Raw genomic sequence first — 16,170 nt, 5'->3', positions numbered from 1 at the left:
TTAAACTAATATGGCAGGGGGGTGGGAACCTATGCAGGAAGACAGAGGGAATTAGAAGGCGGGCAGAAGCAAAAGATAGAAAGGAGAATAGTAAAAGTGGAGGGCAGAGAAACACAAGGCAAAAAACAAAAAGGGCCACATTACAGCAAGATTCAAAAGGGGCAAAGTGTGTTAAAAAGACAAGCCTGAAGGCTCTGTGCCTCAATGCGAGGAGTATTCAGAATAAGGTGGATGAATTAACTGCGCAGATAGCAGTTAACGGATACGATGTGATTGGCATCACAGAGACATGGCTCCATAGAAACATAGAAACATAGAAAATAGGTGCAGGAGCAGGCCATTCAGCCCTTCTAGCCTGCACCGCCATTCAACGAGTTCATGGCTGAACATGAAACTTCAGTACCCACTTCCTGCTTTCACGCCATACCCCTTGATCCCCCGAGTAGTAAGGACTTCATCTAACTCCCTTTTGAATATATTTAGTGAATTGGCCTCAACTACTTCCCGTGGTAGAGAATTCCACAGGTTCACCACTCTCTGGGTGAAGAAGTTTCTCCTTATCTCGGTCCTAAATGGCTTACCCCTTATCCTTAGACTGTGTCCCCTGCATCCAACCTGTCCAAACCCGTCAGAATTTTAAACGTTTCTATGAGGTCCCCTCTCACTCTTCTGAACTCCAGTGAATACAAGCCCAGTTGATTCAGTCTTTCTTGATAGGTCAGTCCCACCATCCCGGGAATCAGTCTGGTGAATCTTCGCTGCACTCCCTCAACAGCAAGTATGTCCTTCCTTAAGTTAGGAGACCAAAACTGTACACAATACTCCAGGTGTGGCCTCACCAAGGCCCTGTACAACTGTAGCAACACCTCCCTGCCCCTGTACTCAAATCCCCTCGCTATGAAGGCCAACATGCCATTTGCTTTCTTAACCGCCTGCTGTACCTGCATGCCAACCTTCAATGACTGATGTACCATGACACCCAGGTCTCGTTGCACCTTCCCTTTTCCTAATCTGTCACCATTCAGATAATAGTCTGTCTCTCTGTTTTTACCACCAAAGTGGATAACCTCACATTTATCCACATTATACTTCATCTGCCACGCATTTGCCCACTCACCTAACCTATCCAAGTCACTCTGTAGCCTCATAGCATCCTCCTCGCAGCTCACACTGCCACCCAACTTAGTGTCATCGCAAATTTGGAGATACTACATTTAATCCCTTCGTCTAAATCATTAATGTATAATGTAAACAGCTGGGGCCCAAGCACAGAACCCTGCGGTACCCCACTAGTCACTGCCTGCCATTCCGAAAAGTACCCATTTACTCCTACTCTTTGCTTCCTGTCTGACAACCAGTTCTCAATCCACGTCAGCACACTACCCCCAATCCCATGTGCTATAACTTTGCACATTAATCTCCTGTGTGGGACCTTGTCGAAAGCCTTCTGAAAGTCCAAATATACCACATCAACTGGTACTCCTTTGTCCACTTTATTGGAAACATCCTCAAAAAATTTTAGAAGATTTGTCAAGCATGATCTCCCTTTTACAAATCCATGCTGACTTGGACCTATCATGTCACCATTTTCCAAATGTGCTGCTATGACATCCTTAATAATTGATTCCATCATTTTACCCACTACTGAGGTCAGGCTGACCGGTCTATAATTCCCTGCTTTCTCTCTCCCTCCTTTTTTAAAAAGTGGGGTTACATTGGCTACCCTCCACTCGATAGGAACTGATCCAGAGTCAATGGAATGTTGGAAAATGACTGTCAATGCATCCGCTATTTCCAAGGCCACCTCCTTAAGTACTCTGGGATGCAGTCCATCAGGCCCTGGGGATTTATCGGCCTTCAATCCCATCAATTTCCCCAACACAATTTCCCGACTAATAAAGATTTCCCTCAGTTCCTCCTCCTTAATAGACCCTCTGACCACTTTTATATCCGGAAGGTTGTTTGTGTCCTCCTTAGTGAATACTGAACCAAAGTACTTGTTCAATTGGTCTGCCATTTCTTTGTTCCCCGTTATGACTTCCCCTGATTCTGACTGCAGAGGACCTACGTTTGTCTTTACTAACCTCTTTCTCTTTACATACCTATAGAAACTTTTGCAATCCGCCTTAATGTTCCCTGCAAGCTTCTTCTCGTACTCCATTTTCCCTACCCTAATCAAACCCTTTGTCCTCCTCTGCTGAGTTCTAAATTTCTCCCAGTCCCCAGGTTCGCTGCTATTTCTGGCCAATTTGTATGCCACTTCCTTGGCTTTAATACTATCCCTGATTTCCCTAGATAGCCACGGTTGAGCCACCTTCCCTTTTTTATTTTTATGCCAGACAGGAATGTACAATTGTTGTAATTCATCCATGCGTTCTCTAAATGTCTGCCATTGCCCATCCACAGTCAACCCCTTAAGTATCATTAGCCAATCTATCTTAGCCAATTCATGCCTCATACCTTCAAAGTTACCCTTCTTTAAGTTCTGGACCATGGTCTCTGAATTAACTGTTTCATTCTCCATCCTAATGCAGAATTCCACCATATTATGGTCACTCTTCCCCAAGGGGCCTCGCACAATGAGATTGCTAATTAATCCTCTCTCATTACACAACACCCAGTCTAAGATGGCCTCCCCCCTAGTTGGTACCTCGACATATTGGTCTAGAAAACCATCCCTTATGCATTCCAGGAAATCCTCCTCCACCGTATTGCTTCCAGTTTGGCTAGCCCAATCTATGTGCATATTAAAGTCACCCATTATAACTGCTGCACCTTTATTGCATGCACTCCTAATTTCCTGTTTGATGCCCTCCCCAACATCACTACTACTGTTTGGAGGTCTGTACACAACTCCCACTAACGATTTTTGCCCTTTAGTGTTCTGCAGCTCTACCCATATAGATTCCACATCATCCAAGATAATGTCTTTCCTAACTATTGCATTAATCTCCTCTTTAACCAGCAATGCTACCCCACCTCCTTTTCCTTTTATTCTATCCTTCCTGAATGTTGAATACCCCTGGATGTTGAGTTCCCAGCCCTGATCATCCTGGAGCCACGTCTCCGTAATCCCAATCACATCATATTTGTTAACATCTATTTGCACAATTAATTCATCCACCTTATTGCGGATACTCCTTGCATTAAGACACAAAGCCTTCAGGCTTGTTTTTTTAACACCCTTTGTCCTTTTAGAATTTTGCTGTACAGTGGCCCTTTTTGTTCTTTGCCTTGGTTTTCTCTGCCCTCCACTTTTCCTCATCTCCTTTCTGTCTTTTGATTTTGCCTCCTTTTTGTCTCCCTCTGTCTCCCTCTATAGGTTCCCATCCCCCTGCAATATTAGTTTAACTCCTCCCTAGCAAACACTCCCCCTAGGACATTGGTTCCGGACCTGCCCAGGTGCAGACCGTCCGGTTTGTACTGGTCCCACCTCTCCCAGAACCGGTTCCAATGCCCCAAGAATTTGAATCCCTCCCTGCTGCACCACTGCTCAAGCCATGTATTCATCTGCGCTATCCTGCGATTCCTACTCTGACTAGCACGTGGCACTGGTAGCAATCCCGAGATTACTACTTTTGAGGTCCTACTTTTTAATTTAGCTCCTAGCTCCTTAAATTCTTTTCGTAGGACCTCATCCCTTTTTTTACTCCAGGGTGACCAAGACTGGGAACTCAACATCCAAGGGTATTCAGCATTTAGGAAGGATAGACAGAAAGGAAAAGGAGATGGGGTGGCGTTGCTGGTTAAAGAAGAAATCAATGCAATTGTAAGGAAGGACATTAGCCTGGATGATGTGGAATCGGTATGGGTGGAGCCGCGGAATTCCAAAGGGCAGAAAACGCTAGTGGGAGTTGTGTATAGACCACCAAATAGTCGTAGTGAGGTTGGGGACAGTATCAAACAAGAAATAAGGGATGTGTGCAATAAAGGTACAGCAGTAATCATGGACGACTTTAATCTACATATAGATAGAGCTAACCTAACTGGTAGCAATGCGGTAGAGGAGGATTTCCTGGAGTGTATTAGGGATGGTTTTCTAGACCAATATGTCGAGGAACCAACCTCGGAGCTGGCCATCCTAGACTGGGTGATGTGCAATGAGAAGGGCCTAATTAGCAATCTTGTTGTGCGAGGCCCTTTGGGGAAAAGTGACCATAATCTGGTAGAAGTCCTTATTAAGATGGAGAGTGACAAAGTTAATTCGAAAACTAGGGTCCTGAACTTAAAGAAAGGTAACTTCGACGGTAAGAGGTGTGAATTGGCTAGAATAGATTGACAGAGGATATTTAAAGATTTGACGGTGGATAAGCAATGGCAAACATTTAAAGATCACGGATGAACTTCAGCAATTGTACATCCCTGTCTTGAGTAAAAAATAAAACTGGGAAGGTGGTTCAACCATGGCTAACAAGGGAAATTAAGGATAGATTTAAAACCAAGGAAGAGGCATATAAATTGGCTAGAAAAAGCAGCAAACCTGAGGACTGGGAGAAATTTAGAATTCAATAGAGGAGAACTAAGGGTTTAATTAAGAAGGAGGAAATAGAGTACGAGAGGAAGTTTGCAGGGAACATAAAAACTGACTGCAAAAGCTTCTATAAATATGTGAAGAGAAAAAGATTAGTAAAGACAAACATAGGTCCCTTGCAGTCGGATTCAGCTGAATTTATAATGGAGAACAAAGAAATGGCAGACCAATTGAACAAATACTTTGGCTCTGTCTTCACGAAGGAAGACACAAATAACCTTCCGAATGTACTATGGGGACAGTGGGTCTAGTGAGAATGAGGAACTGAAAGATATCCTTATTAGGTGGGAAATTGTGTTAGGGAAATTGATGGGATTAAAAGCCGATAAATCCCCGGGTCCTGATAGTCTGCATCCCAGAGTACTTAAGGAAGTGGTCCTAGAAATAGTGGATGCATTGGTGATCATTTTCCAACAATCGATCGACTCTGGATCAGTTCCTATGGACTGGAGGGTAGCTAATGTAACGCCACTTTTTAAAAAAGGAGGGAGAGAGAAAGCGGCTAAATATAGACTGGTTAGCCTGACATCAGTCGTGGGGAAAATGTTGGAATCAATCATTAAGGATGAAATAGCAGCCCATTTGGAAAGCAGTGACAGGATCGGACCGAGTCAGCATGGATTTATGAAAGTGAAATCATGCTTGACGAATCTTATGGAATTTTTTGAGGATGTAACCAGTTGAGTGGATGGGGGAGAACCAGTGGATGTGGTGTACTTGGACTTTCAAAAGACTTTTGACAAGGTCCCACACAAAAGATTGGTGTACAAAATCAAAGCGCATGGTATTGGGGGTAATGTACTGACATGGATAGAGAACTGGCTGGCAGACAGGAAGCAGAGAGAAGGGATAAACGGGTCCTTTTCAGAATGGCAGGCAGTTACTAGTGGAGTGCCGCAGGGCTCAGTGCTGGGACCCCAGCTCTTTACAACATATATTAACGATTTGGGTGAAGGAATAGAGTGTAATATTGCGGATGACACTAAACTGTGTGGTGGTGTGAGTTGTAAGGAAGATGCTAGGAGGCTGCAGTGTGACTTGGACAGATGAGATGAGTCGGCAAATGCATGGCAGATGCCGTATAATGTGGATAAATGTCAGCTTATCCATTTTGGGGGCAAAAACACGAAGGCAGAATATTATCTGAATGGCGGCAGACTAGAAAAAGGGGAGGTGCAACAAGACCTGGATGTCATGGTTCATCAGTCACTGAAAGTGGGCATGCAGGTACAGCAGGCGGTAAAGAAGGCAAATGGTACGTTGGCCTTCATAGCTAGGGGATTTGAATATAGGAGCAGGGAGGTCTTACTGCAGTTGCACAGGGTCTGAATGAGGCCTCACCTGGAATATTGTGTTCAGTTTTGATCTCCTAGTCTGAGGAAGGACGTACTTGATATTGAGGGAGTGCAGCGAAGGTTCACCAGACTGATTCCAGGGATGGCTGGGATGTCATATGAGGAGAGACTGGATCAACTGGACCTTTATTCACTGGCGTTTAGAAGGATGAGGGGGAATCTCATAGAACCATAACATATAAGATCTTGTCGGGACTGGACAGATTCGATGCGGGAAGAATGTTCTCGATGTTGGGGAAGTCCAGAACCACGGGACATAGTCTTAGGATAAGGGGTAGGCCATTTAGGACTGAGATGAGGAGCAACTTCTTCACTCAGAGAGTTGTTGACCTGTGGAATTCCCTGCCGCAGAGATTTGTTGATGCCAGTTCATTGGATATATCCAAGAGGGAGTTAGATGTGGCCCTTACGGTTAAGGGGATCAAGGAGTATAGAGAGAAAGCAGGAAAGGGGTACTGAAGGAATGATCAGCCATGATCTTGTTGAATGGTGGTGCAGGCTCGAGGGGCCGAATGGCCTGCTCCTGCACCTATTTTCTATGTTTCTATGTGATGGACTGGCCTGAGTTACAACAACAACTTGTATTTATATACCGTCTTTAACGTGGTAAATTGCAAGTTATTATTTAAATGTAGAAAGATTGCAAAGTGCTGCAGTACAGCGGGACCTTGGGGTACTTGTGCATCAAACATAAAAGGTTAGTATGCCGGTACAGCAAGTGATCAAGAAGGCCAATGGTATCTTGGCCTTTATTGCAAAGGGGATGGAGTATAACAGCAGAGAAGTCTTGCTACAGTTATACAGGGTATTGGTGAGGCCACACCTGGAGTACTGCGTGCAGTTTTGGTTTCTGTATTTATGAAAGGATATACTTGCATTGGAGGCAGTTCAGAGAAGGTTCACTCGGTTGATTCAAGGGATGAGGGGGTTAAGTTATGAGGGAAAGTTGAGTAGGTTGGGCCTCTACTCATTGGAATTCAGAAGAATGAGAGGTGATTGTATCGAAATGTATAAGATTATGAAGGTGCTTGACAAGGTGGATTCAGAGAGGATGTTTCCACTGATGTGGGAGACTAGAACTAGAGGGCATGATCTTAGAATAAGGGGCCGCCCATTTAAAATTGAGATGAGGAGGAATTTCTTCTCTCTGAGGGTTGTAAATCTGTGGAATTCGCTGCCTCAGAGAGCTGCGGAAGCCGGGACATTGAATAAATTTAAGACAGAGATAGATAATTTCTTAACTGATAAGGGGATAAGGGGTTATGGGGAGCAGGAAGGGAAGTGGAGCTGAGTCCATAATCGGATCAGCCATGGTCATATTGAATGGCGGAGCAGGCTCATTGGGCCGTATGTCCTACTCCTGCTCCTATTTCTTATGTTCTTATGAGCCTGTATCCAACAGAATACATTTTCATCCAACATCAGGTGTCAGCCGTGCCATAGTCAGTCTTTCTCTGTCTCTCTCTCTCTCGCCTCGGAGTCAGAAGGTCATAGGATTGTATCCATTAATCCAAGGCCGGGTTTCCCCTGTTATCCAGTGCTGAGGGAATGCCACACTGTCAGAGGGGCAATACTGAGGGAGTGCCGCACTGTCGGAAGGGCAGTACTGAGGGAGTGCCACACTGTGGGAGGGGCAGTACTGAGGGAGCGCCGCACTGTCGGAGGGGCAGTACTGAGGGAGTGCCGCACTGTAGGAAGGGCAGTACTGAGGGAGTGCTGCACTGTGGGAGGGGCAGTACTGAGGGAGTGCCGCACTGTAGGAAGGGCAGTACTGAGGGAGTGCCGCACTGTCGGAGCGGCAGTACTGAGGGAGTGCCGCACTGTCGGAGGGGCAGTACTGAGGGAGTGCGGCACTGTAGGAAGGGCAGTACTGAGGGAGTGCCACACTGTCGGAAGGGCAGTGTTGAGGGAACGCCGCATTGTCGTGGGGGCACTGCTGAGGCCATGCGGCATTGTTGGAGGGATAGTATTGAGGGAGCGGCACACTGTCAAAGGGGCAGTACTGAGGGAGCACCGCACTGTCGGAGGTGCAGTACTGAGGGAATGCTGCACTGAGGGACAGTACTGAGGGAGCGCCGCACTGTCGGAGGGGAAGTACTGAGGGAGTGGTGCACTGTCAGAGGGACAGTACTGAGGGAGTGCTGCACTGAGGGACAGTACTGAGGGAGTGCCGCACTGTCGGAGGGCAGTACTGAGGGAGAGCCGCACTGTCGAAGGGTTAGTACTGAGGGAGTGCCACACTCTCGGAGGGGCACTGATGAGGGAGCGCCACATTGTCGAAGGGGCAGTATTGAGGGAGCACCATACTGTCGGAGGGGCAGTACTGAGGGAGCACCGCACTGTCAGAGCGGCAGTACTGAGGGAGTGCCTCACTGAGGGACAGTACTGAGGGAGTGCCGCACTGTTGGAGGGACAGTACTGAGGGAGTGCCGCACTGTCGGAGGGGCAGTACTGTGGGAGAGCCGCACTGTCCGAGGGGCAGTACTGAGGGAGTGCCGCACTGTCAGATGGGCAGTACTGAGGGAGGGCCGCACTGTTGGAGGGGCAGTACTGAGGGAGCGCTGCGCTGTCGGAGGGACAGTACTGAGGGAGCGCCGCACTGTCGGAGTGGCAGCACTGACGGAGCGCTGCACCGTTGGAGGGGCAGTACTGAGGGAGTGCCGCACTGTCGCAGGTGCATCTTTCAGATAACTGTACTGCGTGCAGTTCTGGTCACCACATGACAGGAAGGACATGATTGCACTACAGAGGTTACATAGGAGATTTACGAGGATTTAGCAGGGACTGGAGAATTTTAGCTATGAGGAAAGTTTGGATAGGCTGGGGTTGTTTTTTTTGGAACAGAGGAAGCTGAAGGTAGATCTGATTGAGGTGTATAAAATTATCAGGGGCCTGGATAGAGTGGATAGGAAGGACCTGTTTGCCTTGACAGAGGGGTCAACAACCGGTTGGCATAGATTTCAAGCAATTTTGGGGAGGTTTAGAGGGGATTTGAGGGGAAATGTCTTCACTCAGAGGGTGGTGGGGGTTTGGAACTCACTGCCTGAAAGGGTGGTAGACGCAGAAACCCTCACCACATTTTAAAATTACTTGGATGTGCACTTGAAGGGATACGGACCCAGAGCTGGAAAGTAGGATTAGGCTGGGTAGCTCTTGGTCGGCCGGCGTGTGCACAATGGGCCGAAATGGCCTCCTTCCGTGCTGTAAATTTCTCTGATTCTATGATCTACACGTGGATTGTGTACAGATATATTCTACCTTGCAGTACAGTCCCGACCTTGGCCACTCACCGTGCAGTGGAGATAAACCTGTAGCTCTGTTCCCATTGAGACAGGAGGTCTGTCAGCTCCTCATCGTAAAGCCGAATGATCAGATACTCAAATCGGTCGGGGAAGAAATTATTGATTTCCCGTGTCCCGTTCAAGATGAACTCCACTCTGAAATACGGCAACAAGAAACAGACAAACCTCAGAACCTCGACAGCTGCCCTGGGTACAGCAGCTTTAATCGTGGTGGATCATCCCGGGCACTACACACACACACGCACATGCACTCTCACTCTCACACACACAGACACACACATAAACACACACTATTACACTCTTATACACACACAGTCTCTCACACACACACACACTCTCTCACACACACACAGACACACGCACACACACTCTCACTCTCACACACATACATAAACACACACTATTAAACTTTTACACACACACACACTCTCACACACATTCTCACACACACGCACTCTCATACACTCTCACACTCACACTCATACACACACCACACACACACACACACTCTCACACTCACACACACACACACTCTCACACTCTCACACTCACGCTCACACACACTCTCACACTCACACACACACACTACACACACAGAGGTAGAAATTTACCCATTTCGTTATATTCATCCAGGTTTGAAGCATTCCATTCTGAACCCTGAGAATATAAAGGTAACAGTTTAAAATGTGTCCTGAATGACAGGACAAGCAGAGAGAGAGAGTGAGAGAATGAAAGCAAGAGAGAAAGAGAGCGAGATGGAGATGGAGAGAGAGACAGAGAGAGACAGAGAGATAGAAAAAGAGAGAGAGACAGAGAGATGGAGAGAAAGAGAGACACAAAGCGATTGAGATGATGATAGACACTAATGGACAAAGAGAGAGAGAGTGAGAGACAGAGAGGGCGAGAGAAACAGAGAGACAGAGAGACAGAGAGAGAGAGCAAGACAGGTAGAGACAGAGAAAGAGAGAGACAGAGAGACAGAGAGAGAGAGAGCAAGACAGGTAGAGACAGGGAGAGACAGAGCGAGTGAGAGAGACAGAGCGAGAGTCAGAGAGAGAAATAGACAGAGAGCGAGAGAGAGAGTGAGAGACAGAGAGACATAGAAGCATAGAAAATAGGTGCAGGAGTAGGCCATTCAGTCCTTCGAGCCTGCGCCACCATTCAATATGATCAATCACCTCAGTACCCCTTTCCTCCTTTCTCTCCATACCCCTGGATCCCTTGTGTCGCAAGGACCATATCTCACTCCATCTTGAATATATCCAATGAACTTGCATGAAAAACCCTCTGTGGCAGAGAATTCCACAGGTTAAAACTCTCTGAGTGAAGAAGTTTCTCCTCATCTCAGTCCTAAATGGCTTACCCCTTATCCTTAGACTGTGTCCCCTGGTTCTGGACTTCGCCAACATTGGAAACATTCTTCCTGCATCTAGCCTGTCCAGTCCCGTCAGAATTTTAAATGTTTCCATGAGATCCCCTCTCATCCTTCTAAACTCCAGTGAATACAGGCCCAGTCGATCCAGTCTCTCCTCATATGTCAGGCCTGCCATCCCGGGAATTAGTCTGGTGAACCTTCGCTGCACTCCCTCAATAGCAAAAACCTCTTTCCTCAGATTAGGAGACCAAAACTGAACACAATATTCCAGGTGAGGCCTCACTATGGCCTTGTATAACTGCAGTAAGACCTCCCTGCTCCTATACTCAAATCTCCTAGCTATGAAGGCCAACATACCATTTGCCTTCTTTGCCACCTGCTGTACCTGCATGCCAAATTTCAATGACTGATGTACCATGAAACCCAGGCCTCATTGCACCTCCCCTTTTCCCAATCTACCGCCATTCAGATAATATTCAGCCTTCGTGTTTTGGCCACCAAAGTGGATAACATCACAGTTATCCACATTATACTGCATCTGCCATGCATTTTCCCACTCACCTAACCTGTCCATATCACCCTGCAGCTACTTAGCGATCTCCACACAGCCCGCACCGCCACACAGCTTAGTGTCGTCTGCAAACTTGGAGATATTACACTCAATTCCTTCATCTAAGTCAATAATGTATATTGTAAATAGCTGGGGTCCCAGCACTGAGCCCTGCGGCACTCCAATAGTCACTGCCTGCCATTCTGAAAAACACACATTTATCCCGACTCTCTGCTTCCTATCTGCCAACAAGTTCTCTATCCTCGTCAGTACATTACCCCCAATACCATGTGTTTTAATTTTTCACACCAACTCTTGTGTGGAACGTTGTCAAAAGCCTTTTGAAAGTCCAAATACACCCACATCCACTGGTTCTCCCTTGTCTACTCTACTAGTTAAATCCTCAAACAATTCTAAAAGAGTTGTCAAGCATGATTTCCCTTTCGTAAATCCATGCTGACTTGGACCAATCCTGTTACTGCTTTCCAAACACGCTGCTATTTCATCTTTAATAATTGATTCCAACATTTTCCCAACTGATGCGAGGTTATTATCCGTTTTCTCTCTCCCTCCTTTTTAAAAAAGTGGTGTTACATTAGCTACCCTCCAGTCCATAGGAACTGATTCAGAATCGATAGACTGTTGGAAAATGATCATCATTGCATCCACTATTTCTAGGGCAACTTCCTTAACTACTCTGGGATGCAGACTATCAGGCCTCGGGGATTTATCGGCCTTAAATGCCATCAATTTCCCTAACACAATTCCGTGCATAATAAGGATTTCCTTCAGTTCCTCCTTCTCACTAGACCCTCGGCCCCCTAGGATTTCCGGGAGGTTATTTGTGTCTTCCTTTCTGAAGACAGAACCAAAGTATTTGTTCAACTTGTCTGCCATTTCTTTGCTTCCCATTATAAATTCACCTGAACGTGACTGCAAGAGACCTACGTTTGTCTTCAGTAATGTTTTCTCTTCACGTATCTATAGAAGCTTTTGCAAACAATTTTTACATTCCCTGCAAGTTTCCTCTCATACTCTATTTCCCCCCTCCTAATTAAACCCTTTGTCCTCCTCTGCTGAATTCTAAATTTCTCCCAGTCCTCAGCTTTGCTGCTTTTTCTGGCCAATTTATAAGCCTCTTCCTTGGTTTTAACACTATCCTTAATTTCCCTTGTTAGCCATGGTGAGCCACCTTCCCCGTTCTATTTTTACTACAGACAGGGATGTACAATTGTTGAAGTTCATCCATATGATCTTTAAATGTTTGCCATTGCCTATCCACCGTCAACCCTTTAAGTATCATTCGCCAGTCTATTCTAGCACATTGTCAAATGCCTTCTGGAAGTCCAAACACACTACATCCCCTGCTTCTCCTTTATCCGCCCTGTCGTTACATCCTCAAAGAATGCTAGCAAATCTAAATTGCCTTGCAGCGTTTTTGCATCCTCCTCACAACTGACAATCCCATCTAGTTTTGTGTCATCAGCAAACTTGGAATTATTACATTTGGTTCCCTCATCCAAATCATTTATATTGTGAATAGCTGGGGCCCAAGCACTGATCCCTGTGTACCCCACTAGTCACTGCCCACCACCCTGAAAAAGACCCGTTTATTCCTACTCTCTGTTTCCTGTCAGTTAATCAATTTTCAATGCATGCCAGTCCATTACCCCGAATCCCATGTGCTTTATGTTCCATAATCTATAGAATTTTGTAAGATGACAACCAATGCGTCCACTATTTCCATGGCTGCCTCTTTTCGTGCTCATTAGTTTCTCCAGCACTGTTTTCTTACTAATAATCATTTCCTTTAATTCCTCTTGCTCACTAGACCCTTGGTTCCCTAGCATTTCTGCGACATTATTTGTATCCTCTTCTGTGAAGACAGAACTGAAGTATTGATTTAATTGTTCCGTCATTTCCTTGTTCCCCATTAAAAATTCTCCCATTTCTACTGCAAATGTCTGGTTTCTCTCCCTCTCCTCCACTGAAGGTGCTGGCTATGTTAGATCTGGTCCTGTGTAATGAGACAGAATACATAAACACTCTCCTAATAAAGGATCCCCTTGGAATGAGTTTTGAAAGCATGGTTGAATTTCATATTCAAATGGAGGGTGAGAAAATTACCTCTCAAACCAGCGTACTGAGCTTAAATAAAGGAGACAACAAAGGTATGACGGCAGAGTTGGTTAAAGTGGACTGGGAAAATAGATTGAAGTGTAGGACATTTGATGAACAGTGGCGGTCTGCCATTTCTTTGTTCCCCATTATAAATTCACCTGAATCTGACTGCAAGGGACCTACATTTGTCTTCATTAATCTTTTTCTCTTCACATATCTATAGAAGCTTTTGCAGTCAGTTTTTATGTTCCCAGCAAGCTTCCTCTCTTACTCTGTTTCCCCCCTCCTGATTAAATCATTGGTCCTCCTCTGCTGAATTCTAAATTTCTGCCAGTCCTCAGTTTTGCTTCCTTTTCTGGCCAATTTATATGCCTCTTCCCTGGATTTAACACTATCCTTAATTTCCCTTGTTTGTCACGGTTGAGCCACCTTCCCCGTTTTATTTTTAATCCAGACAGGGATGTACAATTGTTGAAGTTCATCCATGTGATCTTTAAATGTTTGCCATTGCCTATGTGCCACCAACCCTTTGAGGATCATTCACCAGTCTATTTTTGCCAATTCACGTCTCATACGGTCAAATTTATATTTCCTTAAGTTCAGGACCCTAGTCTCTGAATTAACTGTGACACTCTCCATCTTAATAAAAATTTCTACCCTATTATGGTCACTCTTCCCCAAAGGGTTTCACACAACAAAATTGCTAATTAGTCCTTTCTCATTACACATCACCCAGTCTAGGATGGCCAGCCCTCTATTTGATTCGTCGGCATATTGGTCCAGAAAACCATCCTTAATACACTCCAGAAAATCCTCCTCCACCGTATTGCTAACAGTTTGGTTAACCCAATCTATATGTAGATTAAAGTCGCCCTTGATAACTGCTGTAACTTTATTGCACGCAGCCATAATTTATTGTTTGATGCTGTCCCCAACCTCACTACTACTGTTTGGTGGTCTGTACACAACTCCCATTCGCATTTTCTTCCCTTTGGTATTCCGTAGCTCCCCCCATACAAATTTCACATCATCGAAGTTAATTACTCTCTTCTGATCATGGAGAAATCAAATATTCGACACACTGTGTTTGAAACAAAGCTGATTTATTCAATATTTATACACAATATACAGCTCATATATAAGGGTTATTAAGATAGAAACATAGAAACATAGAAAATAGGTGCAGGAGTAGGCCATTCGGCCCTTCGAGCCTGCACCACCATTCAACAGGATCATGGCTGATCATTCCCTCAGTACCCCTTTCCTGCTTTCTCCAGGTCTCGTTGCACCTCCCCTTTTTTCTAATCTGCCACCATTCAGGTAATATTCTGTCTTCGCGTTTTTGACCGCAAAGTGGATAACCTCACATTTATCCACTTTATACTGCATCTGCATCAAGATCATCAGAAACAAACAGTAACTGCCAGAATGAGCATGGTTCAGTGTCCAATTACAGTAATTCCTGTTCATTTCACAAATTCAGGCTTTCAATGGCGATATGTAGATCCAGCATTCCCCGCGGGGTGAATGTACCGCACCCAGACTACAGGAGCTCAGCGCGCAGGCGCGGGGCCTGGCTGGGTTTGGAGCATGCACAGTCCGTGAAATGGCGGAGGACACGTGTTCGACAGGCTGCTCAGAATTTGTCATTTTCAACGGGTTGGAGGGGACTAATGGACTAGCGGGGAGCCGGGGAGGCTTCATAAACAACCGGTGCCCGCCCGAAATAATAACCGGAATATCGGCGGTTGCAGCTTCGGGGCTTTCTCCCGCTCACAGGCCCAGGCTAACGGCGGCCAACTTGGTAGAGGAAGGCAGTTTTAGCGCCCCGCCATTTTGATTCAGTTAGTAGAACCGCGCATGCGCGGCCATCTTGGTGCAGGAATAAAGTGAAAGATGTAACTGTTTCCAGCCGGGTCCCAGTGGGGAAAGGAATGTCTCAGATATTTTATTGTCACTCTCAACACCTCGGATTTCTCACCATCTCTCCTGAAGGCGATGCTCAGTTCTGAGCTTACGGTTTCTGTCCACGCAATTACATAAGAAATAGGAGCAGGAGTAGGTCATTTTGCCCTTCGAGCCGACTCCGCCATTCAATGAGATCATGGCTGGTCTGATCATGGACTCGGCTCCACTTCCCTGCCCGCTCCCCATAACCCTTTACTCCCTTATCGCTCACAAATCTGTCTATCACCACCTTAAATATATTCAATGACCCAGCCTCCACAGCTCTCTGGGGCAGAGTATTCCACAGATTTACAACTACCTGAGAGAAGAAATTCCTCCTCATCTCAGTTTTAAATGGGCGGCTCCTTATTCTAAGACAATGTCCTCTAGTTTTAGTTTCCCCTATGAGTGGAAATATCCTCTCTGCATCCACCTTGTCGAGCCCCCTCATTATCATTAAGTTTCAATAAGATCACCTCTCATTCTTCTGAACTCCAATATGTATAGGCCCAACCTACTCAACCTATCTTCATAAGTCAACCCCCTCATCTCCTGAATCAACCTAGTGAACTTTATCTGAACTGCCTCCAATGCAAGTATATCTCTCCTTAAGTAAGAAGATCAAAACTGCACATAGTACTCCAGGTGTGTCCTCACCAATACCCTGCACAGTTGTAGCAGGACTTCTCTGCTTTTATACTCCATCCCCCTTGCAATAAAGGCCAACATTCCATTTGCCTTTCTGATTACTTGCTATACCTGCAAACTAGCTTTTTGTGTTTCATGCACAAGGACCCCCAGGTCTCTCTCTAATGCAGCTCTTTTTGCAAATTTTCTCCATTTAAATTATAATTTGTTTTTCTATTATTTCTGCCAAAGTGGATAACCTCACATTTTCCCACATTATACTCCATCTGCCAAATGTTTGCCCACTCACTTAACCTGTCTATATCCCTTTGCAGATTTTTTATGTCCTCACAATTTTTGTA

The 16,170-nt window shown here is 45.6% G+C and overlaps 1 pseudogene; it reads left to right on the top strand.

The window, feature by feature from the left end:
* The first annotated feature begins 14,840 nt into the window (after positions 1 to 14,840).
* LOC139274011 (zinc finger protein 432-like) overlaps positions 14,841 to 16,170 on the top strand; it is a 34,429-nt pseudogene continuing 33,099 nt past the window's right edge.

This window comes from Pristiophorus japonicus, chromosome 9, assembly GCF_044704955.1.
Source record: "Pristiophorus japonicus isolate sPriJap1 chromosome 9, sPriJap1.hap1, whole genome shotgun sequence".
NCBI classification, from domain to species: domain Eukaryota; kingdom Metazoa; phylum Chordata; class Chondrichthyes; family Pristiophoridae; genus Pristiophorus; species Pristiophorus japonicus.
This window is presented reverse-complemented; position numbering and strand designations above follow the sequence as displayed.